A 26,809-nucleotide genomic window follows, 5' to 3' on the forward strand; every position below is an offset into this window, starting at 1 on the left:
TAGATCTATGATTGATGGAATTAGAGAGAAGTTTCATAAAGTATCATGAAGTTTCATAAAGTAATTTTAAAAGAATTTTTGTTATTACTATGGCACATAATCAATAAACCTAACAGCAATATAAACGGATACAGACTAGAGTTTCTGCTTCTAGATTATAAGACATGGTGCTTTATTTTTTTGTTGCCATATAATTATTTTTAATGTCCAGCATTTATAATATAGGGCCAGAGTTTTCTTTGCAACTCAAGTTTATAAATTTTCGATTGTCTTGTGAGGCGAATAGGGATACTTCTTCTTGTCTAAGCTGCTTTCTGGGAAGACTTCATTCAGGTCCTCAATGGTCATCTGATCAAATGGAATTGTGTTCTTCATCTTCTCCAGCTCTTTTTCATATTCCTCAATCCTGGCCTTTGAGAGAGACAAAAACTCAGCACAACTTTTCACATCTTCTTCTTCTTCAGCATCCACCTAAATGGTATATTTATCCTCTGGCACAGGAATCTTCAGAGCATTAAACTTCTTAAAATCATCTACCTACCCAGCCTTCACCACACTGGCCTTATAGTAAGCCCCGTTGAGAGCAGGTAGATTGTCAGGGAGAAGAGCCCACCTGGAGGTGAGTGTCTCATTCCAGGATGTCAGGGAGTTAACAATGGCCTTCGTGTCAGGGTATGATCTCCCCAAAACCTACTCAGTATATGGCTTTTAAAGCAAGTTTTTTTCCCAGCCATCTTGAGATCCTTCACTGAACCCCACTGGCCCACCAAGACACAATGCTTTAAAAACAGTTCCACAGAACCAGTGAACTAAAATATGAAAAATTTCCAAAAGTGTTCTTAGAAATCTCTAAAAAAAACAGTATCAAATATAAATTATTTAACTAAAGAGATAATTGACAATTTTAGATCTTGAGATATAAGGTTTATGTACTAAAAATTTGCATAAGGCAAATTAGTAAAGTTGGGCTTTTGTTAAATGGGTTTGTCTTTGAGTTAACAACCACTTTGTCTCTTTCCTAAGCATCAACAATAATCATTATACGTGAAAGTAGAGTCCATTTGTGGTTTTGAATGCCATTCTTTTGCAATACTAGCACATAGAGAGCACTCAATTAATAATTCTTAATGAGCAAATGGCTATTGGCTATTATCTCTGGAATTAATAGTTTTCACTTCAAGGCAGTTGCCTAATATGTTCTGTGGTGACAGTTTGATAGCTTGACCCCAGGCATTTTTGTGACTTGTGACATAAATACTTTTTAAAAAGGCCAACTGTGATGATTAATTTTATTCGTCAACTTGGTTATAATTTATGTAGTGCCCAATTATTTAACAAAACACTAATCTACGTGTTGCTCTGAAAGTATTCTGTAGATGTCGCTACTATCTATAATCAGTTGACTTTAAAGAACGGGCATTATCCTCAATAATGTGGGTGGGCCTCATCTGATAAGTTGAAGACTTTAAGAAGAAAAATTGATGATCCTGGACAAGAAGGTATTTTGCCTCCAGACTGCAGCATTATCTCCTCAGTTTCCAGCCTGCCAGCCTGCCCTACAGATTTTAGACTTGCAGGCTGTACAAGACTGTGAGCCACTTTCTTAAAATAAATCATAAACATATACGTGTATATGTATATGTTATATGTATCTTATCAGTTCTATTTCTCTGGGGAACCCTCAGTGATACACCAATAAAAGTGAATGATGTTTTTTAGGCTGTAAAGTACTACATAGACATCAAAAATAGAACACACCAAATGATACTATATATTGGCTTCAACCTTTTGTTTTAATTAAAACAAAATGTTTTTTCTTTGATATCAATCCTAGATTACAGATACCAACCAGCATCTATCACCTTTAATATTCATGTCCCTTGAGTCTTCTTGCATAATAATAGTGATTTCTCAGAATCAAAACCATACATCATTAAATCCAATTAAAAGGAGATTCTAAAACAATTCTTTTAAAGATTATCCAACACATCAACAACACAGACAACTGAAATCATACAGAATGCATTTATACTATATCAGTACTCATGTAATAAAAAAGATACCATAATTGTGTACACCATACCTATTAATCTGTAGTTCTACCCTTTAGCATCCACCTAAGGAAGATAAATAAAGACCTTATCAAATCTAGGCCCATGAAGGATTAACCAAAAATACTCAGTATTATTTATTTATTTATTTGTTTGTTTGTTTGTTTATTTATTTATAAAGATTTTATTTTTAAGTAATCTCTACACCCAATATGGGGCTCAAACTCACAACCTCAAGATCAAGAGTCACATGCTCCACTGACTCAGCCTGCCAGGTATGCCCTGCCCAATGCTATTTAACAAGTCAGTTCATATCACCAAAATAGAAAATGTCACTTTTAACATAAAAACTAGAATAGGTACACCAACATAATGTTGATCTCGAGAAATGCAACATATTTAATTACATAATCTGAGACACTGGACCATGTTACAAAAGTGCACATTTTATTGTCTTGTACATTTTGTGGGATAAGGAAAGCAGAATAAATATCAAGGATTAAAGTATAAACTGGAACACAAGTCTTTGGCAGATTTTCTTTATACTGGACATCCTGACCCCCTTTATACACTTACCAAGAAAGACAAATACCAGAAATTCCTTCTTGAATATTTTCTTTCAGTTTCCCTATAATCTCCAGATACTCCCATTCTCTCTCCCAATGATTGTCCTAATGCTAAATTGTTCAAAGGAAGCAATTAATTGAAAAGCAATCATGTTGTACATCACAAAATGGAAACAATCTAGCAATCTCTTTTATTTAATCAACATAAACAAATGATCAAAATAATTCAGTCCATTTCTGGGGCCTGAAAACATATTCTTTGTCTCCTCCTTTCCACCCCACTCTTCTTCTATTCCCAAGTCCTATGGCCAGGTCACGGCAGCAAAAGCCCACTTTATCATATACTGCTTACCTCAATCTACATGAAGAAGTACAATGATGCTGCTAGATTCCAAATGTACAGCTATGTCGAAGTAAAAACCATCAAACCAGGCTTGAAAATGGCAGTATTCTATTACCTCAGTGGAGCTTATGGTCATTCTACAAAATCTACTGAAGTTATAAAACACTTAAAGTTTTTTCTATAATTAATAAATTGATCCTCTGTCTCTCCATTTCTAATTCCTTAATTCCAATACCCAGATGGCTTATATTGTTAAAAACATCTATGGAGGATTAATCTTTTGGTCATAATTTTTAAATGGATGCAATAATTGATTATATATATAATTCACTGCCTAATCAGAAATAAAACTGTAATCTCATAAAAGATGTTTAATAGCAATTTTAACTACTAGGCACATAATTAATGGTTAGGGTATTAAAAATTAAACTTCAAGGTGGCTAAAGCATAAATTTAAAAACTTTAGACAATTTCAAAGAAAACAAAACATTAAAATAAAAAGTGCATAATTGTGTTTCTAAAAGTATGTGTAATAATACATTGCTATTCTACATTTTCATATAAATTAATAGTAGATAGATATTATTCACCAAAAAAATTTTGTAAAATATTTTTAAAGACAGTGGAATAGCAATAAAACATTTTTAAATAACTGAATAGCAATAAAACCATTTTTAGTTATAAAGAAATCTTACATATAAAAAGAGCAAAGAAAGTAAGTTAAAGGCAATGGAACGCTGCAACACTAATTACTCTGTTTTTATATAAGGGAAAATATGGCAGCACAATTCGGTGATTGTTATATATGCAAAGCTTCCACTAACGTTGATGATGTCGTCCTCATAAGAAATACACAACTACCTTACCATATGTAATTTTTTTTTTATTAGTAAGGGGATCCATAACAACACCGTTACATAATTGGGGCCCTACATTCCCATGCCTGACAATTTTCAATGAACAAACCTCACTAAGGCAATGACTGAATTTTGTGCAAGATTCTCAAATTCTAAATATATCACATTAAGGAACACCCATTTTATTTTCAATTGCTTGAGTGGATGGGATTAAAGCAAATGCAGTTGTACTATAGGAATTTTCTGCCACTCAACTGCCAGTGAAGTAATGCATGAAGAATTCTTATTAAGTCAAAAGAGAAGAGAATGCATTTGAAAGCATAATTTACCCCCTTGATTAAGTTTTACGAATGGAAAGATTCAAGATTCAAGGCACTATGGACCCTTTTCCCAACTCAAAAAGAGACCCTTTTTATTAATAACCATTAAAATGCTCCACATTTTAAAGTATGCAACATCATGGCCTCATTACAAATTAGGTATTTAGGGAAAACCGCATTTCCTTCAAAGGAAAATGTTAACAACATACAATTCCTTCATCATGCATTTTTAAATACTAAGGAAAGTTATGCAACTGTTTTCACAACCCAGGCTCAGGCAACTGCCCAAGAAGCCTATAGAATTGATATCAATAGGAGTTTTATGCCTGATGGAAAACCAGTCTACAGATTTTTTTAATCTGAAAAATAATGTCATCACTGTGAATTCCACTTTGGAATACAAAAGCAAGGATTACACTGTGTTGTTAAAATGTTAACAAATGCATTTCATTCTTTGAAAAGGCTATATAATTTTCCTAAAATAAAGAGTTGATTGTATCTCTTATTACTGTTACAAGAATTTGATATATCACAAGGTTTAAGAGTTACAGCATGTGCCAACTATCAACCAGAAAAAATGAACCTGATTCATAATTCACTTTGAAATGTCTAGTTAGTCAATCAAGTGATTTGTAATCATGAAGACTGCCAGAAATGTAGTGAATAATGAGCTACAGTAAAATCCCTGGATTTTTTTTAGTATTCTTTTTCATTATGTGACTTTTGTTGCCATTTTTGATCACTGTTTCTCAGCAGCACACATATTTACTTACAAGTTTTTGACTATTAAATAGGTTAAAGGATATACAAGTTGAATGACCAGAGTATTTAATGTCTTCCCACAAAATTAAAAGTCTTACTGTTTGGGGTGCCTGGGTGGCTCAGTCAGTTAAGTGTCCGACTCTTGGTTTCAGCTCAGGTCATGATCTCACGGCTCATGGGATCGAGCTTTGTTTCAGGCTCTTCACTGTCAGCATGGAGCCTGCTTCAGATTCTCTCTCTCCTACTCTCTCTGTCCCTCCCCCACACACTCTCTCTCACTAAATAAATAAATGTTTTTTAAAAAGTCTTACTGTTTATAGCTTGAGCAAAGAAAATTACATTCCATCCAACTCCCTTCACGCACACCTCATTTTACTTATTTAGTGAATATGCTGTTTCAGCATAGCAAATTTTAATTCAGTACATTTTCATAAGTTGTTTCTATATAGCCTAAAACAAATAAAATCACTTAACATAATATAGTTAATCTCAGAAGCCATAAGCTTCCTTTTACTATCTTCATTGTATAACATTCCCTTAGTTAAAACTAATGTAAGCTGATGGCCAAAGAACATTTGACCTCTAACTAATATAATCTTATTAAATTATAAATAAACAAAATATAAATCAACCCAAAGTTCGGCATATAACTAAAAAGGTAATATGATAAATTAGTGTTTTTCTAAATGTAAAACTACTAACCTATGTTAGAATCTGTCATTCTGATAATACTGGCCATCATAACCATTTTAATCAGGATTACATGACATAAGAATTACAGTTTTAAAGCAAATAGAACTTTAGGGGTGCCTAGACAATGGCTCAGTCGGTTAAGTGTCCAACTCTTGATTCTGGCTCAGGTCATGATCTCACAGTTGGTGAGACGGAGCTCTGTACTGAGAGCACTAAGACCACTTGGGATTCTCTCTCTCTCTCTCTCTCTCTCTCTCTCTGTCTCTCTCTCTCTCTCTCTCTGCCGTTCCCCCACTTGTGCGCTCGCTCACGCTCTCTCTCTCAAAATAAACATTTAAAAAAAAACCTCTGAAGCAAATGAAACTTTATTTTTTTAATGTGTATTTATTTTTTGAGAGAGACACACAGAATGTGAGCATGGGAGAGGTACAGAGAGGGAGACACAGAATCTGAAGCAGGCTCCAGGCTCTGAGCTGTCAGCACACAGCCTGACAAGGGGCTCAAACTCACAAATGGTGAGATCATGACCTGAGCCGAAGTCAGACACTTAATCAACTGACCCACCCAGGCATCCCATGAAACTTTAAATGTGATAAGAAATAGGTTCATTCTTTCACTTATTTTTCATCATTTTCAAACAGGATCCTTTTCCAACTTTAGACTGATCATTATACCAAAGCACATGTGGATCTCCTTAAGGGAATTAATAGAGTCCTTAAGTCAAGATATATTACACTTATTATTAAAATATATTATTTCAGAAAAAATTCAACTATTGAAATTTTATGGGTAAATTTCCAATAAGTGGTTAGTTGTTTAAGATAACAAAATTGCAGACATACACTATACTGCCTCAAGGAAGCTAGTATGACCATGGTGAGACTTCAGGAACAATACTGTTTATAACACTGAATATCCCAGAAAAGTGTAGTAGCACTCCACCTTGGAATTCATTTTATCACCATTATCACACCAACTGTGAGGAAAATCTTTTCTTTCCTTGTAGGTTACCCATCTGTTTAATTCATTCACTTAACAAATGCTTATTAAGCATCTATATGTACCAGGAATTGTACTAAACCCTGGGGATATAAAAATGAATTAAACACATAGCCTTTGCGCTTGCCATTAAGATATGTAACAGTCTAGGGGCACCTGAGTAGTTCAGTTGATTAAGCTTCTGATGCTTGATTTTGGCTGAGGTCATGATCTCATGGTTCTCGAGTTTGGAGCTCTGTGCTGACAGTGCAGAGCCTGCTTGGGATTCTCTCTCTCTATCTCCCTCTCTCTGCCCTTCCCCTGCTTATGCGCGCTCGCTCTCTCTCTCTCTCTCTCTCTCTCTCTCTCAAAACAGATAAATAAATCAATAAATAATCCTTAAAAAAGAAAGAAATCTATAGTCTAGAGAGATATAATAAGTACAATAAAATGTAAAGGTACATAAATATAAAATATAAGGTTCCCGGTTTAACTGAGGTAGACATGTAAGGAGTATACATGACATGGGAGAGTAAGGAAGAGGGCTGCCGGAGGCAAGCTTGAGACAACATGGAATGGACCACTAACAGAAAACCTTGTATGTATGCTAAAGAGAACACAATCTGTACCTTAAAATCCTTCAATGGTTTCTCCTGTTTGTGGAGGGAAAAATCATGGGATCATAGGTTTCCAGAATGTCTATTCAATTTATGTAATATGGCTTTCCTCAACAATGGTCACACTAACATTTCATATTGCATTATACACCTGTTAGAGAACTAATATCACCATTTTAGCCTATCTGCTTTATATCAACATGTAAATAATCTCCCAGAACAAGGATCTCCAGCTCTAGCAAACTTGCAAATTAAACAACAATTTTACTACCTGAAGAGCGGGGCAGACACTAAAGTTATAGCAAGTTTTCCAAGAAAGCATTATCAAGAATCCATACACGTGATAACATGCACGCAGCATACACACAACACGAAGTATACATAATATACTGGCAGACTGTCCAACGTTATGTCTACATAAAGTCACAAAAGCAAATGTTTCAGCCAGATACATTTTGGTGTACCTCAGTCAGTCGTACAAAATCACTGTGAACTGGCCAGACTGTGCCTCAAAAGTGAAACAGCGCATTCTCAAGTTGCGTAAGTAAACCTTTCAAGCAGCTTAACACAGCACTTATAAATAGGAGCTCTGGGCAGAAGTTCTGAGGCCACATAGTTCAGGACTGAAATCCTTCGTCATTCACTGACCTTACGCAAATTATTGAACTCTGGCTCTAAGTTTTCTCGTCTATAAACCTGAGATAATTATTCCTACCCCACATAACTGTTGTAAAAATATAATAAAATATAAAAAGCACTTAGAGTGGAACAAATTACATCAGTTTTAATAACAATTATATAATTATAATTATTAATTATTCAAAAAGTAGTATCACATCACTACACCTACAATAGAAATTATTCTAGTAAAGACAAACTCAAGTTTATACACTAAATAAGTTTAACTTCCACTATAATGTTAAAGAAATTTCCAAAGTCTAGTCCAACTGAAAATGTTTGAGCTAGGCCTAATGAGAAAACAATAATACTGAGACAATCATCTTAAAATAATGCTTTCAAGAAATGAGACTTTTGAAAACGCAATGAGTTATACTTAATAACTACTTATAAAGCATGGGAAGGGAAAGCCCAATCTTCCTACAAAAATATTGAGTGCCTTTTTGAGGAAAAGAAAACTATGCAATCAAACGTTTTCTCCAAATATAGTGCCGTGTTATTCCTTTTTATATTTTGTGGCCTTTTATAAGCCATTTAGTATAGATGGTAAGGCTGGTTATAATCATGGAACATCATGTACCTGTAAAGATCCTCTCCCTACAGAGAGACCTGTTTTTTGAAGTCAGTGAGCATCAGTCCTACCAGTCTTTGATTTGGGATTTGTTTATATCCCAAAAGAAGAAAAATTAAAAGGGAACAGTGACAACAAAAAAGATAGAATAGTACTAAAGCAGAACTGTAAAAGAAAATTTACTTTGACAACCTGACATTGGTGATGATTCAAGTGAAAACAACTTGAGTAAAGAGGGCCAAAGCAACATCAGTAACTGTTATCAAGTTACTTACATACAATGTTACACACATGCAGACACACACACAAACATCATGGTTAGGAAGGGTTAGGTCAAATCACAAATGTAATTTGTAAAGTGAAGTAATGATTAATGAATATGCATTAAATAATAATGACCTGAATTACAGATTGCTATTAGATACACTACTACCCCTTGTAATAATATTAAACATATATGGTCATCCACTATATAGCTAGGAAAGAAAGCCTGTGGCAAGCATCAACAATGGCTACCAGTTGAAAGACCAAATAATGTATTTGAAAACAGACGAGAATCTTTACATTGATACTGCAGTTATCTGAAATTTCCCGAAATTAGTAATATATTTTATTTTTTATATAAATTTTTTAATGTTTATTTATTCTTAAGAGAGCAGAAAGAGACAGAGCATGAGTTGGGGGAGGGCCAGAGAGAGAGGAAGACACAAAATCCAAAGCAGCCTCCAGGCTCCAAGCTGTCAGCACAGAGCCCAATGCGGGGCTCAAACCCACAAACCACAAGATCATGACCTGAGCCGAAGTCGGATGCTTAACCACTGAGCCACCCAGGCGCCCCTGAAATCAGTAATATATTTTAAAATAAATAAGTAACATATGTGATTCTTTTCTAGCCAATATTCATTCAAATAAAAGTCAAGAATTATAAGTTAGCTAGCATGTGTTATATGGAAATAAGAATGGAGGTGAGAAAGAGTACTCAAATTGGGGCACCTGGCTGGCTCACTTGGAAGAGCATGTGACTCTTGATCTTGAGGTCAAGTTCGAGCCCCACACTGGATATAGAGATTATCCTTAAAAATAAATAAACTTTAAAAAATAAAAGAAAGAAAAGAAAGAGTACCCCTACTACTTTTAGGTATATTCATAAACACCAAACTGTCACTTCCACCCCTTTTCATTGTCAGGTTGATTTCTGTGTGAATCTTCATTACACTCTAGTAATAAAGCATGATGGTTTAACATCCCATAAAACAAAGTTTAAACCAAACTATCGCTTGATAATGCTGAAAACATCAAATAACACTAGTGTGATCTTTCCTGTGTGAAGATGACACTGACTCACCTTCAACAGAGATGAGCTTCAAGTTGTTTTTCCCCAAGGGAGATGAACTCGCTGATCTGGCCAATTCTCTTGCCAAAGCTCCCTGGTGAACAACAGCTTATATCTGCAAGATGAGTGTTACCAGTGGTCACAGAAAATAACAAAATAAAATTATTAACATAGAAATGAAACCTATGCCTTGGTCCCAAGCCACTATGTTTTAATGAACTAAAAACAAAGTCAGACAAATATATATATTTTATAATACTTACATACAAAATTGTACATGTATTTACTCTCATTCATTTTATTTGATCTTTCCCTGACCTAAAAATACAGTCAAAGGCTGACCTCTATTCCTGAGTAAAAATGTTCTCAGCTGTCTTACCTAAAACAAAGATTGCTTCTGACATGTAAAATCAAAAGTGTATAATGAAAATGCTCAAAACATGAAAGCATGCCAACTTTACATCCCTCATCACCAGTAGCAATAACTGAGGAAATTACAGAATATTTTTGTTAATGTTAGCAACATTTTCAATAGCATTAAATTCAGTATGACTACAGCCAAAATTACTGTGACATTTCCTAAAATCCTGAAAAATACTTCCATTTTTTATGAAGAAAAAATACTTTCATTACTAGCTATAGTGTTTATTCATGTTAAAACAGAAGTTTGTAATTAAATATTCCTGATATGGAATTTTATTAGTTACCAGATGAATCTCCTTCATAAGAGTTAAGAAGTTGGTTCAACATTACCTGAAGACATAGTTTTTAAGTATAAGTAAAGTTGATGTTATGTGCTTCTTTATTATTGAAAGGAATAAAAATTAGATTAGCATCTGTTAATAATCAATAAGGAGCTACTTACAACTAGATACAATTCAAACAAAAACACAATGCTAAGCATCTACAATGAGCAAGGCACTCACTATTTGGGGTTTCTGTGAACAGGTATAAGAATAACAAAGCATAATACACAACCTCAAAGAAATCACAATATCAGTATTATTAAAACATTCCACTTCCAGTTCTACATAACTGTTTGCAATAACAAACAGCGAGAATATAAAGGGTGAAATAGAAAGCACAGCATCATACCAGAGAATGGTAGCTACCACAGGGATGAGGCTCCTGGGCTCCTCTTGCAAGTGGATATAAGGAAGTCTCGATAGAAACGTTGAGAACATCTGCTACAACCTGTGATGCAGGCCCAATGCCACCTGTAACCAAATAAACTTTGTTAATTTAAAGTCACTATACAACTGTTTCCACTCACAATTCTATTTCAGTGGGTCGGTCCCCTTAACCAGTCTTCACTGTATTTCTTACCGTGATTCCCCACCCACTCACCAAAACTGGAAGTTCTCCACTAGGCTGCAAACTCTTAAAGTTCTCCTTCATTATTTTTTTTTCATTTTTTTTAACATTTATTCATTTTCGAGAGATGGAGAGAAACAGAGCGTCAGTGGGGGAGGGGCAGAAAGAGAGGGAGACACAGATCTGAAGCAGGCTCCAGGCTCTGAGCTATCAACACAGAGCCCGATGCAGGGCTCAAACTCATGAACTGTGAAATCATGACCTGAGCCGAGGTCGCACACCCAACTCAATGAGCCACCCAGGTGCCCCTAAAGTTCTCCTTCACTTTAGTTTCCCATTTCTACAATGCCCAGCAGAATACCTCACAAACTGTAAATGCCTAATAATTGCTTGATAACTTGAAATGAACTATCAAAATACCACTTATTCTTGCTATAGTTCTATTCCTGGCAAGACAGTATTAGATGAAAACACAAGATTGTTTACTTATTCAGCAAACATCTTGCTCAAACACCTACTAGGTACAATGCTGAGTGCTATATATACTAACATAACTAGCACATGACCCTTGCTCTTAAGTAATTCAGTCTAGTAAAAAAGATAAAGATGGTAGACTCTGAAAACTATAAAAACACTGATTAAAGAAATTAAAGATGATGGGGTGGCTCAGTTGGTTAAGCGCTTGACTCTTGATCTCAGTTCAGGTCATGATCTCATGGTTCGTAAGTTCAAGCCCTGAGTCGGGCTCTGCGCTGACAGTGCAGAGCTTGCTTGGCATTCTCTCTCTCCCCTCTCTCTCTCTGCCCCCAACACGCTTGCTCTCTCTCAAAATAAATAAACTTTAAAAAAATTAAAAAAAAGAAAAGAAATTGGAGATGACACAAGAAATGGAAAGACAATCCATGCTCACGGATTGGAAGAACAAATATTGTTAAAATGTCTATACTACCTAAAGCAATCTACACATTTAATGCAGCCACCAATACCAACAGCATTTTTCACAGAGCTAGAACAAACAATCCTGAAATTTGTATGGAACCACAAAAGACCCAAATAGCCAAAGCAATCTTGAAGAAGAAAAAGCAAAGTTGGAACCATCACAATTCCAGACTTCAAGGTATATTACAAAGCTGTAATCATCAAGACTGTATGGTACTGGCATAAAAACAGACACATAGATCAACAGAACAGAATAGAAAACCCAGAAATGGACCCACAACTATATTCTCAGCTAATCTTTGACAAAGCAGGAAAGAATATCCAAAGGAAAAAAGTCTCTTCAACAAATGGTGTTGAGAAAACTGGACAGCGACATGCAAAAGAATGAAACTGGACCACTTTCTTACACCCTACACAAAAATAAATTCAAAAGGGATGAAAGACCTAAATGTGAGACATGAAACTATAAAAATCATAGAGGAGAACACAGGTGGCAACTTCTTTGACATTGGCCACAGCAACTTCTCACTAGATATGTCTCCTGAGGCAAAAGAAACAAAAGCAAACATGAACTAAAGGGACTTCATCAAGATAAAAAGCCTCTGCACAGCAAGGGAAACAATCAACAAAACTGAAAGACAACGTTCAGAATGGCAGAAGATAATTGCAAATGACACATCTAATAGATCCAAAATCTATAAAGAACTTATTAGCAAACTCAACACCCAAAAAAAAACAAATAATTCAATGAAGAAATGGGCAGAAGACATGAATAGACATTTTCCAAAGAAGACATTCAGATGGTTAACGGACACATGAAAAGATGCTCAACATCACTCATCATCAGAGAAATGCAAATCAAAACTACAATGAGATATCACTTCACACCTATAAAATGGCTAAAATTAATAACAAAGGAAACTACAGATGTTGGCAAGGATGCAGAGAAAGGGGAACCCTCCTACATGGTTGGTGGGAATGCAAACTGGTGTAGCCACTCTGGAAAACAGTGTGGAGGTTTGTCAAAAAAAGTAAAAATAGAACTACACTATGATCCAGCAGTTGCACTACTAGGTATTTACCCAAAGGATACAAAAATACTGATTTGAAGGAATACACCCAACTCGATGTTTAAAGCAGCATCATCAATAGCCAAATTATGGAAACAGCCCAAATGTCCATCGACTGATGAATGGATAAAGAAGTTGTGGTGCATATATATAATAGAATATTACTCACCATCAAAAAGGATGACATCTTGCCATTTGCAATGATGTGGATGAAGCTAGAATGTATTATGCTAAATGAAATATGTCAGAGAAAGACAAATACTATATGATTTCACTCATATGTGGAATTTACGAAACCAAACAGATGAACATGGGTCGGGGAAGCGGTGGGAGAGGCAAACCATAAAACAGACTCCTAACCATAGAAAACAAACTGAGGGTTGCTGAAGGTGAAGTGGGTGATGGAATGGGTTAAAAGGGTGATGAATATTAAGGAAGGCACTTGTTGTGATGAGTGCTGGGTGTCATATGTAAGTGATGAATCACTAAATCCTTTTCCTGAAACGAACACTGGAACTTAAAGCCTGTAACACTGTAACTAGTATTTAAGGCTTGAAACTAAAAAAAGAAAAAAGATGTGGTATACACACACACACACACACACACACACACACACACACACACACACACACTGGAATATTACTTAGTCATGAAAAATAAATGAAATCTTGCCATTTACAACAACATGGATAGAATAGAGGATTATGCAAAATAAGTCAGTCAGCAAAAGACAAATACCATATTATTTCACTCATATGTGGAATGTAATTAAAAAAACAAGCAAGCAAAGGAGAAAATGAGAGAGAAGCAAACCAAGAAACATACCCTTACCTACAGAAAACAAGTTGATGGTTACCAGAGGGGAGATGGGAGGGGGGATAGGTGAAATAGGTGATGGGGATTAAGGAGTGCACAAGTTTTGATGAACACCAGGTATTGTATGGAAGTGCTGAATCACTATACTGTACACCCGAAACTAATATTACACTCTGTTAACAACTAGAATTTAAACTTTCTTTAAAAAGAAAAAAATAAGAAAGATAAAGAAGGAAATTAGTCACTATGATACCCTGTCATCAGTTTATAGCCAGTTTTCTAGAAAGTGCTACAGATACTAAAAGAAAACTGGCTTAGAATAAAGGCTTTAGAGAAGAAACGTCATGTGAAATGAGTATTTAAAAAATAACAGCCATTGAACAGAGGGACAAAAAGAAAGAAGACATTCTTAGTGCAGGGGAGAGGTGAAAAATTATAGAGGTGCAAAAGGGTACACAATATTCTGAGAAATTCTAAAAGCTTTTTGGAAAGTATAAAATGAGAAGAAAAAGGCATGAAAAAGATCACAGAGATGCCTATTATGCTAAATAGCTGGACCTCGGTCTGACTAAAGGAGGTAAGCCAGAGGAGTGATGTAATCATTAAAAAGATCTTGGCAGTAGTGTGAAAGACAGGAGGAAGGACAACAGGACAAGGCAAAGGACTAAATCACATGAGACAAAACTGTCTTGACCTAATGGTTTATGGAATTATGGTGACCCGATTCATCATCAGTGGTCATTAGGTCTGTTCCCCAACGGGTCTCAAATTCAGATACATATTTAGAAACAGGTGTTGATTTATTTTAGTAAACTATTTAGGTGGTATAATCTCAATCAAAAAGCATGGCAGGAATTTCATAAGAATTGTATCAAGATGCCAAAATGTTAATAACAACTAGCACTGGGTAGTAGAGATACAGGTCATGTTTTTCTTGTTAATGATATATTTCAAATTGTCTACACAGTAAAATTAAAAATAAATCCTACAGGAATTTCTTGAAACTTTAAAATTGGCCTTAACTCTAAAGGGCCAGAGCCAGGATTCCTTCACAATATAACTGGCCCAAAGCCTCCCCTTATCACCATGGCCCACTCTACATAAAATACACATTCCTACAACAGAACCTCAACCCATAACCTCTCTGTTTCTATAGCATCCTCTTGCTCTGAATATCTGTCTAAATCCCAACTTCATCATACCACCAGCTATACTGATTTTGTACTTGAATTTCCAAAAGCTCATTATCTGCTCCATACACTGTGACACTCCATCGTATCATTTATTGAAATCCTTCCTAAATACTTCTCCAGTCTGTTCTTCCTACAGTGTTTTAAGAATACTAAGGTAAAATCAGTCCTATTCCAAAATGAATATTCAGACCTGACTCACTTATGGGCAGACATGCATATAATTATACCAATGAATTGATAAACTGCAAACATTGATCACTATTAAAGAGTTTTCAAATCTATTATCTCAGAAAAAGTTGCCTACTGTTATAAGTTGAATGGTGTCCCCCCAAAAATATGTTGAAGTCCTAACCCTCAGTACCTGTGAATGTGACCTTATTTGGAAATAAGGTCTTTGCAGATTATCAAGTTAAATGAGGTCATCAGGATAGGCTCTAATCCAATATGACTGGTGTCTTTATAAATAAGGAAACTTTGGACATAAAGACAGAAACATACACAGGGAGGTCACCACATGAAGATGACGACAGGGATCAGGATGACGCATCTGTAAACCAAAGTATACCAAAGATTACCAACAAACCACCACAAGCTAGGAGAGAGGCATGTAATCGATTATCTTTCTCACAGCCATTGGAAGGAATTACCTTGACAACACCTTGATCTTGGACTTCTAGCCTCAAGAACCAGGCAACAATAAATTTCTGTTGCTTAAGCTACCCCTTTTGTGGTACAATGCTACACAGCCCAAGCAAAATAATATACCTAATAAGGGAAACTGATTTGTCCCCCTGGAAGTCACTAAAGACAAAAACATTCTGAAGATTGCAAATCAGTAATAATAAATTTTCTTGCTATTCATTTTTCAACCACTAGCAAAGGTGGTATTTAATAGCTAAGTCAACCTAGTACCAAATGACTCTAAGGAAAGAGTTTCATCTATAAAGTACCATTTATAAAGCACATAATCAAACAGAGAGAATATTATCCTATAGCTATTGGGACATAAAAATAACATGAAATTATATAGATTTTCCTTTGTTTTATGAAAGAGTTGCTCTATGCACTTTTATGTGCCTGTGAGAATACAATTTGACCTATAATCCAAAGATAATACAATGAGTTACTTGATGAGAAGCAGGGAAATCAGCATAGATCAGGAATGGGCTCTAGAGGGACACATACTTCAAATCCTTGCTATGTTACTCATCAGCTATGTGACTTGAGCAAATTACTTAACCACGGTTGAGCCTCAAATTCTTCACCAGTAAAATGGGAATTTTACAGTTTATATAAACAGATTAAACAATATATGAAATATGCTTAGCATATAATGATAAGAAGGTTTTACAATGTATATAAAAAGGAAAATTCATAATTAAGGATTTTTTTATACTTCTCTTGGGTAGGACAACTATTAAGCAAGTTTATGTAAGAACAAAACTCTTCATCATACACATTGTATATAAAAATATAGTCTTTGGCTAGTTCCCTACTATAAAATGCAGAAGTTTCAGAATTTTAAACCTATTGGTCAAAACTCAAAACACATTTAAACTGATTAATATTGGAAATGAAATACAAACAGGATCTTGGTGACTTTTGGCTCTGTCACAGACATCAGTTGGTATGCTGCTTTCGAAGCTCTGTAATACCACTCCCTTATTCCTTCAGATCACTAAGCTCTAGACAGTCCAAACAACAACCCGTAAATTGTCAAACTAGACTGACATGAGCCTGAGCCTAATAGTATAGTACAATCCACTGGAACCTTCTACCAAATATTACTGGTTTTTTTGCCTTTTTAAAAATATCTTATAAAATACACATCTCAAAACTGTAGCTAAATAAAAAGGGACTTATTTTGGAATGTGTATATTTGTTGTGGGGTTTTTTTTAATGTTTGTTTATTTCTGAATGAGAGAGAGACAAAGCGCAGGTGAGGGAGGGGCAGAGAGGGGGAGATGCAGAATCCAAAGCAGGCTCCAGGCACCAAACTGTCAGCACAGAGCGACACAGAGCTAGAACCCACAAAGTGCAAGATCATGACCTGAGCTGAAGCCTGACAAAACCGACTGAGCCACTCAGGCGTCCCAGGAATGTGTATATTTGTTTTGAGAAATGTATAAATAATGCAAAACCTTATCAATCACTAAAATTCAAAAGGACCATATTTTCTCACTCTACACAAAATATAAATTATACTTTGACTGTTTATTGTAATACTTGTAAATTGAAACTTACACCTATATCCACATATAAACAGATAGAAAAACTACAAGATTAAATCCAAAAAGACTTTATTATAGGGGTAGGGGTATTTTTGTTAAACTTTTTTATCAAAAACAGCTATCTACCTAGGTCAGATCTATTGGCAAAGAAATCAACAACTCATTTTTTGTGTGACAGCCAAATAGTAACTGTTCTTAGCATCCTTTAATAAACTTTGGTGAACTATAAAAACATGTTCATTTGTAATGCTATAAAAACATGTGCAGGGGCATCTAGGTGGCTCAGTAGTTTGAGCGTCCGACTGTTGATTTCAGCTCAGGTCATGGACTGAGACGCACATAGGGCCCCACACTAAGAATGGAGCCTGCTTGGGATTCTCTCCCTCTCTCTCTGCCCCTCTGCCCTGCTCACAGTCCCTTGCTCTCTCTCGCTCTCTCTCTCTCTCTCTAAAAAAGTAAACAGAAACATGTTCAATGCAAAAATTCAGTATTTCCATCGAAGCTAATGGGAAGTCAAAATCAAACACAGGTATTTTTCTAAATATCTATGAAAATATGTTTTGCCTTCATACTTAGTGTAGTTCCCAACTTTAATTTAAATATACTGTTAGTTGAGGTTTTTTTTAAATTTACATTGAAGTTAGTTAGCATATAGTAACAACGATTTCAGAAGAAGATTCCTTAATGCCCCTTACCCATTTAGCCCATCTCTCCTCCCACAACCCCTCCAGTATGGAACCCTCTGTTCTCCATATTTAAGAATCTCTTGGGGCGCCTGGGTGGCGCAGTCGGTTAGGCGTCCGACTTCAGCCAGGTCACGATCTCGCAGTCCGTGAGTTCGAGCCCCGCGTCAGGCTCTGGGCTGATGGCTCAGAGCCTGGAGCCTGTTTCCGATTCTGTGTCTCCCTCTCTCTCTGCCCCTCCCCCGTTCATGCTCTGTCTCTCTCTGTCCCAAAAATAAATAAACGTTGAAAAAAAAAATTTTTTTTTAAAATAAAATAAAAATAAAAAATAAAAAAAAAAGAATCTCTTATGTTTTGTCCCCCTCCCTGTTTTTATATTATTTTTGCTTCCCTTCCCTTGCGTTCATCTGTTCTGTGTCTTAAAGTCCTCACATAAGTGAAGTCATATGATATTTGTCTTTCTCTAATTTCGCTTAGCATAACATCCTCTACTTCCATCCACGTAGTTACAAATGGCAAGATTTTCTTTTCTTTTTTTTTTTTTTTTGAGCTTTGAAAAAAATGAACCTGCTTCTTGCTAAAGCAGTAGCACAAAGGGTGCTTTTCAGAAACATTGTTAGGCAATTGTTTTTTATTTACAGAGAGATATTGTTAGGCAATTACTTTTTATTTACAGAGAGATAATTAGACTGGTATACTTAATTTAAACAAAATAGGGTATCAGGAAAAATTCTTAGATCTTATATTCTTTAAAAAAACTGATTTAAAGTTAGCAAATGCCACATCCTATTTGTTCAAGATACTATATTAATATCATTTTGGCTGATCCCAAATTATAACTCCAACAATTTTTCAAAAGGCAAAGAACAGCAATGGAAACCTAAATGTATTTTCTTTTTCTCTTAAAGTCTTCATGTAGTAATACTAATAAAATCACAAATACATTATATTAAGAAAATATAATCTGTTAAATTATTGGCAAAAGACCATATCAATAATTATTCCCTGAAGAGCAATGACTTTGCTTTTATCTATCTCACATGCAGTAAGCATGACAAGAATTCAATAAATAGGTGTTAACTGTCTATCTCTCAAGAACAATAAGCACAACAGCAGCATAATTCTCCTAAGAATCAAATAGTGAGAAAATCCTAAAGATCTGGGATTTCGAAACAGGCCATGAACAAAATTTTACAACATGCAAATCTAACGTTAGTAGAAGAAAACTCTACCTTTTACCCACAGAAAAATTCTGAGATCACATCTGAAAATTGTGTGTTGGCTGTGTCCATAGAAAATACACAGCCAATGCTAGTTTTGAAATAATCTCAACTTGGTCTAAAGTACAGTCATTAAGAACGGAGTACAAAAAGCGCAGATATTTAAGCACCTATAATCCTGATAGTATATATGGCAAAAAATACACATAATATACAATCATATAAATATATACATACATACATAAAAATACATACACTTTTTTTTCCAAATTTAGAGGTTTCTGTAAACAATACATCACCTTTCTTCAAAGAGCTATATAACTAAAATAGTAAAATAATATAAATGGACTATACATTGTTGTGTCTCACCGTGGTTTCTCTAGTGTTAGCACTACTGGCTTGGTGATTAAGATTCCATATTCTCACCACTACTGTCCAGGTTCATATTATGGTCAAGGAGAAACAAGTTAGCAAGGGGCTAGTTTCCTCTACTCACATTTTTTCTGCTGAGTTTCACCTACCTGATAGAGCAACAATGGAGAAATTTAATGAGTGTAGAAAAGTCTTTATATTACCCATTACAGACGTTCACCAGAACTTTCAACTAGACAAATGCCTTGCAAATATTTACAGACAGACATACACACACAGACACACACAGACACACACACACACACACACACAGCTTTCTCTCCAGACAGAAATGTTACAGATATGAAAGAAATAATATTTAGTATGAGCAAATAAATATGCTTCATAAAAAGCAATATGCATTTATAAATGCTAAATAAAAGGAGTACTGAATGTTGATATCTGATTACATTGGATCTCTCCTCCCCAAACTAACATGCTAGGGAAAATTTCCTACTAGCAGCTGCTGAACACATAAGATAACTGATCTAAAATAGAGAAAAATGTATTACCTGCCTTGCTTGTTAAAACACAACTACCTTGAGAATATTTATAGCACTGACAAAGCTACGATTAGTAGCTTCATCTTCCCTAAAAAGAATGATTGCTACGATTACAAGTTTCCTAGTATGTATTCATAGAACCAAATAATTTATTAAACCAAGTTTTTGGTCTTAAAGCAACAGATTTGGGAACAGATAGTCTTATAATAGGATACATTAACTCCATCTCTAGTTACACTGAAATTTTTTCATAGGAAAGGCACGGCACTGTGAATATTATGACTCAAGCTTACTCATCTCAACTAAGAATGAATTAAATTCGATAGAGTAAAAACCTGAAAGAACGTACATGCATGGAATTCTAGGTTCCCATTTTTAGAATAGGGTTTTTCTCCAAAGAGATTTTAAAAATGTGTTTCAAAATTATTCTATTTGTGCTACTCTCACTTTAGTGCTCTGATAAGTTGCTTGCTAAATAGAAACAAGAAACAAACTCATTTTCAAATAGAAAGTCATTTGTGATTTGACCACAACATAAGCTACAAAAAAAAAAAGAAAGAAAGAAGCAATTTGTCAAAGTCCTGACTGCCAAAATATATTGAAAAATAGATATATGTACACGTAAAGAGACACTTATATTTGTGCCCATTCCTATTTTCCTGGTCCAGTTACCATGAAGAGATCAGAAAACTGACCACACAGTAAGACAACTATCAAAAGCTTCATTGTACCCAAACTACCATTTTTTCCAGGAAAGTCCAGAAAATAAAGAAGAAAACCACAGCCTCTATAGGAGGCTACACATTCAGTCTTCTCCTTCTATAGGTAGCTTACAGGCTGATAATGGCTTCAATGTTTTCCCCTACAGGAAAAATACTCTTAGAGAAAAACCTTTTCTGCATACACAATCACAAAATTATAAAAGCCTACAGACAGTCTTTAACCACAGGATACCACAGTGGTCAGTTAGCCAGTACCCAAAGCAGACAACGTGAACTGAAGAGAAGAGTGCTTTGAATGGAAGTCAGGAGAACTAAGTTTCATTCCTGGCTCTAGATTTACTATATGGTCTTCAGTAAGTTACTTAAATTTCTCTGGGCCTTTTCCTTTTGTTTTATTTCATATGGAAAATAAGAGGTAATCAAAAAACTTTAATTATGCCTAGGAGGACATCAAAGAACATGTGGATCTGTCCACAACTTCACAGATGAAACATGATCACTCACAGGTGATTAGACGAAAAAGGTTCCAACAGCTTTCACAGCTTCAACATCTTAAAATTAATTCATTTAAAAGGACAAGTCACTTACAACAAATCTTTAGACATGTCAAGAAAAATACTTAAGAGGCAAAAAAGATAATGATCAAATTTAGGATGATGATTATCTCTTCAAGAAGCCATCAGGGAGTAAGATCAGGAAGAGCTTCAATTGTACAGGTAACACTTTACTTCTCAAACAGTTTGGAGCACATGTCTGTTTTTCTTGATATGCCACATTTTGCCTGAAATACTTTCTAACCATTTTTTTTTTAAGTAACCACCAAAACATCTTTAACCAAAAGTTGAATGAAATAAATGAAAACACTTCCCTGGAATATTAAAGGTCAATGGAAATAGTGTGTCAGTTTCAAACATTCTCCTCATGAGCTTAAAAGGCAAGTATCACTATGATCCCCTAATATGTGGGGGAAAAGAGTGCTGGGCTGTAAAAAAAAAAAAAAAAAAAAAAAAAAAAGGAGGGGGCGTTGCCTGGGTGTCTCAGATGATTAAGGGACCACCTGACTCTTGATTTTAGCTCAGGTCATGATCTCATAATTCGCGGTATCAAGCGCCACTTCAGGCTCTGGGCAGATAGCTAGGATGCCGCTACGGATTCTCTCTCCTCTCTTCTGCCCTCCCCCGCTCACATGTGTGTGCACTGTGTGCAGCGTGCACGCACTCTCTCTCAAAATAAATAAACATTTTAAAATATATTCCAAAAATATGTACATAAAACTATTTCCAATTTCCAGCTTAGTAAAATATTAAAAGAACACACACAGCGCAAAACACAAAACGAACTGTATTATTAGCACCATGATTGAATCACTTAAGAATACTCAGATAGCTAATAACTTTTACTCTAAACATCTGCCTAAGAAAAATACATTCAAGAGTCACATCCGATAGCCTAGTGTTTAATCTTCAGGGTTGTTTTTACCGAGATCGCAATGATTCGCCTAAACTAATCAAAGGCCTGTCTAAACCTCTACATGGGACCTACCTGTAAAAACTAAATGCCTCTGCAATTTCTGAAATTTTCCAACAAGAGAGTACAGGTCATTCAGCAAAATATATTTACTGTATACTACCATAATAGCTATTTAATTGTTATCATTATGATGCAGATATATAATGGAAACAGATGTTCCTTTTTCCTTTCAGCAAAGCACAGGAAAAGCATAAACTTGCTGATATTGCATGGACTACTATCATAGCACAATAGAGGGGGAAAAAACATTAGCACATGACAATATTAGTTTTTACTACACAACTAATTGCATAAAAAGTATAACTTGAGATCATTAAATCAATGATCTACAGAAGGGAAACAAATAGATTTGTATAACCAGCCTATTTCACATCTGCAGTTGAGAAAATACTTCTGAGAGACTAAGTGTATGCAAAATGCTACCAGTGCTTTCAGAAGACAAGGAAAGAATGTTGTTCTATTTTCTTTGCTCATGTAACATAGATTACAATGCTGCCTCTACAGAGAAATTTTTTTCAATAGTACCAGTATAAACTGGAAGAACTTTTCTGGAAAACAATTTGGCCATCAATATCAAGAACCTTAAAAAAAGTCTATACCCTCATCCAAGTGAATTCTTTTGTAATAATATATTGTAAGGAAATAGCCAGAGGGATGAATAAGATTTATTTAAAAAGCCATTTATGATAACTTTATTTATAATTATGGAAAATTAAAAATCTAACTCTCCAATAGAACAATGAATAATTATACATGCTAAAACATTAAACAGTCAACATAAATGACTTTAATAATTTTAATTACACAGGAAATTTTCTACTATTTAATGCCAACTGAAAAAAGCAAGATACAAAGTGGTGTCTATCTATATATAAATAAAACATATAAATGCTTGGAGAAAGGCTTAGAGAAATATACAAAATGTCATTTTTAACTTTTGCAAATTATTATGAGCAAATACTAACTAGCTTTTCAATCACAAAAAGTTATATTTTCTTTAAATAATTAATTCTATATCTATGCTCTAATACTCTGTGTCCTTGTCCAAAGTTCCTAAAAATTCTTTGCACCAAATAGCCCTATAAGTATTTATAAGTAAATTTACCTAAATTTATGTTGACAAGTTACTTGATCCTAAAATTTGACATATAAAGAAAAGTGTTTGTCAATCACATAGACAACACATTTTTTTCCTGAGTTAAATAGGATGCTTACAAATTAGAGAAAACTTTTATGGGACAAATATTATAAATGCTTACTTACAAACTACCAATATGATGTGTTTTAAGTCACCAAGTCAAAGACATTTTTCAAATAAAACTATTTCTAAGCCAGATAAAGTAGCCTATTAATTGTTCTCTCCAATATGCCAATAAAAAGTTTGCCATAGCTTTCATTAGGATTCCTGGTTTCATGATTCTATTTTTACAAAAAGGAGCTGATTTGTCTTAGGCTATTACTGTCTATTACTTCTAGAAGTCTTGAGGAAAGGTGGGAAGCAGCAAATTCTGGCAATCTGCCTAAAGAGAAATCAATGAAACAAATTAATCCTTCGCAGGCTGCAATGACACAGTAATCCATCATTCAGAGCTGCTTTTATATACCAAATCAGAGAGCAGAGGAAAGAGCCCTGGGGGACATCACAGACAACAACTTACACCAACACTGGGAAAATACTGAGGAATCAGTTTATTTAAAGAGGATAGATTTCAGTTGATTGCCTATTTCGTCAAATAAAGATTTTTTCTTTCACAGTGTAGTGAACCCAAGGCCCAATGACTTTATCTTCAGAATTCACTACCAAATACGCTGGCTGACATCAATAGGGGATGAATGTTTTTAAATAATTAGCATCATTAATCAGTATAAACAAATATCTGGCTAAAGTAATATTACTTTTTCCATTAAAACTCCAGGTGTTAAACACATTCCTTGTTTTCAGTACAGACTAATTCTAAATTCACCTACTAATCTCCAACTTAACTGACCAATTTCTGGTAAACCACATTGAAGTATTTCTTTCACACATAAAATGTAGCCATTTACAATATGGGTAATTTTCTAAGTACTGTGTCCAGTTTAAGGACTTGAAAATTTTAATTTCATCTCTTGCCATTTAAGATTCAACAGCAAATCAGATTATAAATAACTTCTTTCACAATAATAAATAGTTCTTTAGCTTTTAATATCATTGGCAATGCTGAAAGATAAAATTAAACATGGTTTCTTTTTTAAAAATAAACATATCAATGTATGGCAGTACATTCACATTGAGTATATTTATTTACACATATACAAGAACATATGCATCTAAATTTATTCATGCTTATGTAGAAACTTATGCACCTGGGTACATCTTACTCTAGTAAGATGTACTGAGTGGGATTATATTTCCTAGATGAAAACTAATGACAAGAACAATACAGTCACAGCAATATTACTATTCCTAAATACAAATGCATCATTCTTGTGGCTGAACGTGAGAAGTGAAAGAAAAGAATTTCCAAGAAATAAACAAAAACAACAAAAACCTGTCACGATGGTCTCTGAAATGTTAAAACCCAGAGCATCTAATCATAGATGCAAAATAGAAAAAGGTTAAATAAATGCTAACTAGTCAATTTTTGAGTGGCATCTTCGATTCTGTGGTCCATGGCCATATGATTGCAATTCCTGGCCATGCTGATACATTTTTAATTCAATACATGGATCTAGTATTTATTGATTTAATAAGGTTAGGGTATTACATTGTGGCTGCTACTGATGAACTGTCAGCAGTTCTATCTAGTAAAATCTTACAGAGGAGTATCTATTTTAGGGGAGAGACAGAGAACAGCTACGTAAATGTAACCCCTTCACTACCTGACAGTGGCAAGAGTAAGGTCCCTTCTTTCCTAGACTGCTTCGAGCTCCACACATCTTCTACGACTGAAGATGTTGGCTGCCAACTGACCGAGGTGACCGTGAAGAGACTGCAGCAAAGCCTTCCAGGTACACCTTCAAAATGAGGGAAAGCAGTGATTTACATCCCCATCTCCACCCTCTGGCCTCTCCTCATAGGTTGTGAAGCACATACACACGCAAGGACATTACACATGCGCGGACACACCCAAAGACCTGAGCCCTTACCTTGTCACCTAACAGAGTTTAAAGGAGCCTTCAGTGACTTCTCTCTCTGGACCCTAACATCGTCCACTGCTTCGTTAGCATGCAGGCAGACATAAAAGAAGGGAGAAAATTCACTTTCTCGAAAACAGTTCTGCCAAAATGCAACCCAAGGAGAGAGGCTTTAAAGGCTCTGTGAAATAAGGAGGTATCACAGGATCCAGCACCAGAAAAGGGGAGAGAAATCCACCAAAGTTGCTGAAACACTTGGGGACTATTAAGAAAGCTTTTTGCACTGCTGTGCTACCCTGCTTGTGGGCTTATTTTCCCAACCTAGACACCTGGGAAGCATGTTGTGCTCCAGCTTTTCTCTGACTTTGAAGAAATGGATAATCTAAGGAGTGGTGCTGCTGCTGGGGTCAGTAAAACTATGCTAATTGGTGAACCTAATTGCTTCAAGCAGTCCTGCCTCTAAACAGGGAGAGCACAGTTGATGGAGTCAGTCTGTTCCTAATAAAATGAAGAAGCACTGAATTAAATTCCCAAGGAAGGCACTATAAAAGTTTCCACAGTGTAACCAAATGACTTCACCTATGCTATTACCCCTAAGATGACATCTTTGAAAGAAAGCAGAGCCCAGTCAGGCTCCATATTCATAAATTGGCTGAGCTTAGGCCAGTGAATCTGGATTGATTTAAAAAGGCTTTTTCATCCTTCCAATCAAATGAAGTCACTGTTAATTAGATACTTTCTGTTAACAATGTCACTCTTCTCCACGTTACCTGCTCACACTTGCAGCGCCTCTAGTGCAACATCTGGAGCACCAGTTTCCCTGCAATCAGTCCTCACAAGTTTGGCTGGAGGGTGGTGGTATTTCCGTTTCTCAATCCCTGTCTGGAGGAAGATACTATTCAGTGCACCGGTGGCGAGATACATACCAGCTCGCTAATTTGCAAGATTATACAACACTCTCTGAGAAAACTCTCCAGATACGGTCCCCCAAAACATTTTTTGATGAACTGCACGGCGGTTTCTCTGTGCTGTTCCCGCCTTGCAGGGGTTTTCAAAAACCCCAAAGGCCACAAAGTTAACTCCCACTGACTTTGCGGCTTCTTCAGGCCAAAACTAGAAAATCGGGTTTGAGGTTTCCTGGCCGCGCCCCAGGCCTTGCTGCCTACCCCTCTCAGCCCAAAACCTGAAGGGGACTAGGTGCTCAAGGCAGGGCCCAGCGTTAGTCAGCCCCGGAGCACCGCAAAGGCTCAGAGCGCTCTCGCCAGGGAGGGGAAGACTGCAAAGGCGGTCT

General features: G+C 35.5%; 1 pseudogene; it reads right to left on the reverse strand.

The window, feature by feature from the left end:
- Positions 1–148: 148 nt before the first annotated feature.
- LOC115519199 lies at positions 149–26,442 on the reverse strand (annotated as a pseudogene).
- Positions 26,443–26,809: the final 367 nt, after the last annotated feature.

This window comes from Lynx canadensis, chromosome A1 (genome assembly GCF_007474595.2).
Source record: "Lynx canadensis isolate LIC74 chromosome A1, mLynCan4.pri.v2, whole genome shotgun sequence".
NCBI classification, from domain to species: Eukaryota; Metazoa; Chordata; class Mammalia; order Carnivora; family Felidae; genus Lynx; species Lynx canadensis.